The following is a 3278-nucleotide window of genomic DNA, read 5'->3' as shown; positions in this document are numbered from 1 at the left end:
CCATCATTGAGGATCATTGGCAGGGAATAAAAGGAAGGAAAGGAGATAGTTAAATCAACATTTCTTCTCTCTACTCCTATGGTTGGCTCATGATGTCCTGAACTTCCACTGATCTTTGGCATTACTACAAATGCCACTACTTCTGCTGCAGTAGTCTGACCTACCTCATCTTCTGCAAGCAGATTTGCCTCACGGCCCTCTGTCTCTAGTTTCCGGGTCGCTGTTATCTCTCTCCCTCCAAATACCTAGAGTTGTTATGGGAGCCATTCTAGCCCCTGAGATTTCACTGTGTTTTGTGGGTTTCCTATTCCTCACTACAACTATGTGTGTGGTTCTTTTACTAAGCTCTTTCAATGTATTTAAATTTGAATGTACTATCTCTTTCCTGGTGGAAAGCTACATAATATGCATGGTTATATCTGAATTGTACTGAACATGTGTGGGAAAACGGTATATGAAAGAGATGGAAATTTTAAAATTGAGTGAAGGGTATTTAGTAGTAAATACAGTGTTTTAAAGCAGAATCCTCACCAGGACTTTAAGTGGTGAATGTAGTTTGCCAAGGTATCTTGCAATGTTTTAGCAAATGGAAAGATATTCTATTACACTGACATCTAAGGTTAAATCTTTAAAGATATTCTGGTTGCTTTTAAGATTTCATCTTTGTTTTGTAGCAACAACAAAATTGTAATTCATACATATTGTATGATCTCAAAGGAGTGCACACCAGATTTGCCTAATAATCTTACCAGAGTGCCTTAAAGTTCTATTTATTATGTACTCATTTGTAGTAAAGTAGGAAATCTGACATTCTGAAATATTATCTTCTGAAAGAGGTGTACCACTGTCTTTTTATGTACTTTTAAGGTTTCTATCAGATACTATTAAATACATTGAAATCTGAGTGAAGTAAAATTCTTCCTTTTCAGTGAATAATAGCTTCCACCATAAATATCAAAATGGTATACAAAAACCAAACCATTCATATAGAGGAGAAGATTTAGAGATTAAAGTTTACAAATTTCCAGGAACAGTGACAGAAATGGTTTTAATTTCAGTCTTAAATGTCTTTAAGCCAGGAGATTAATCACTTTTAAGCATTTGTTTAAAATGGGGCCCATAGTTATGAAAAAAGCACTGCCTAACAACAGTGCCAACTTGGAGCCAACTCAAGATGAACTGTAATAAAGTACTCCCATGATATAGTTAAACAGATCTAATACACAAGATAACAACTGGAGACAAATCCATGAGCTCATGAGCTCTTCACCATTCAGGTTAATTCCCCTACCCATTGCAATTTGGTGTCTACCTTAAATATTCCTTCAAAAAATGCTCAAAAAGTCCACAGTGGTTTTTTTTAACTGTGACGTCTTCTCCAAATTTCTGGCAGCAATTTTTGGGGAAATCATTTCACTCATGAAACTCAATAGTACAATTATCTAGTCCCTTAATTCTGCTTTCTCCTATCTGGCCACTCTTTTTTCCTTCTTTCCTGATATACCTTTCACTAACTACCTCTTAAATATTTGTGTAATGCAGGGTTCAGTTTTTGGAACTTTTCTCTGCTCATTCTATATGATTTTAGAGGGCTAAGTTAATCCCTTCATAAGAGTGATCTTTTATTCCAGTGAATTTAAAAAATCTGTATTTATAATAACCCCCAATCATTTAACCTGTGTTGTAATATAACATGTATTGTAAAATGGTTACAAGGTATATTTTACATAGACTTTAGTTTCAATGCATCCAGGCCAAAGTCCTTATTTTCCTCTCCAAAATTGCTCTTTCCTCTTTAGCTTTCCTTTCAGTTAATGAAATCACCATTCAGTGAGTCACCCAAGCTAGGAAACCTCATTATGATCCTCAACTTACTCATTTATCTCCTCTCTCACATTCAATCAGTCAGCACATCGTGTTAATTCCGTCTCCTGAATAGCTCTGGAATCTGTCTTCTACCTTTCATTCCCACAGCTACCTTTCTTGTTTATAGGCTCATCATCCCTTTTTCAGCTTCTAACTATGGCATCCTAACTAACTTCCCCAACTCCTATGGTTGGCTCATGATGTCCTGAACTTCCACTGATCGTTGGCATTACTACAAATGTATAATTCTGAAACATAAATAAATCATATCCAACTCTTACTTTAAAAGCTTCAATTACAGAATTAAATACATACTTATATGGGATCTGCCTTAGGATAAGCCAGAATTCCAAATGGTAATATGCTCTTTGAAAAGAAAATATAAGAGAAAGTTTCCTTTCACAGAAAAACATAGAAAATGCATAAAGAGAAGCATCCTTATTAATTTTTAATGCAGTGTTGAATTTTATGGCTTTTAGAATTATACACTGGTTATATTTAACCCTCAAGGATACAATACAAATTAATTATAGTTATTGTTCACTAATGATTTTCTCTTTAAATAAAATTATTCGATGGTCTCTCTCTCTTCCTCTCTCTCTCTCCCTCTCACACACACACATGCACACACACCTTTATAATTTATACATTATGTAAATGTATACACATGTGTATATACTGCTTAAGCAACAATCTCAGAGAAACAATATTTATGAATTCATAAAAATTTATGAATTCATTAAAAATGAGTCTAAACTATCTAATTAGAAAGACTTTTTTAGAAAGAACTCTTGGGGTGCATGGAAAAAATGAAAATTGTTTCTAATCAGCACTTTTCCTCTTAATGAATAGGGCCAATGAGTTGGTATTAAAATGTGCATTTATAAATAGGATTCTGCAAGCATGTGATATTACACACCTGCCCGATAGCTTTAAATTGCAAATGCAGTTTTTTCTTATCTTTTTCTATTTTGTATTTATTTATAGTAATTTATCAGATTATTTTTCTACGTGATAAAATTTCTATTACTTTCTGTTATTTAACATTCCCTGTGCTCTGCTTAATAGCAGTGTGCTGGCTAGCTTTGGGTATTAATAAATTATATCAAATAAAATGAACATGGTAACTGGCAACCTTATGAATTATTATTCCACTATATGTCTAGAAAATGCTTTGATTTAAAGAACCTGTTATTGCTAGAAAAGTTGCCTTTGCTCCTCTTTTTCTTTGTAAAATGTTTTAGTAATTTTAGGTTTCTGAATTATGCTTCTAGAGAGGCTGAAAACTCAAGAAATGTGGACTAAGTGTGTGGGCAAGTGTGTCACTGCTGACTAAAACTATGAACAGGTTTGTTTACCATGATTCTCTTCTATTAGGCAGTGAATGTGTGGCAAATTGAAAATGGCATGAT

The sequence above is a fragment of the Pan paniscus genome, chromosome 2, assembly GCF_029289425.2.
Source record: "Pan paniscus chromosome 2, NHGRI_mPanPan1-v2.0_pri, whole genome shotgun sequence".
Taxonomy (NCBI): Eukaryota; Metazoa; Chordata; class Mammalia; order Primates; family Hominidae; genus Pan; species Pan paniscus.
Note: the sequence above shows the minus strand (reverse complement) of the source record.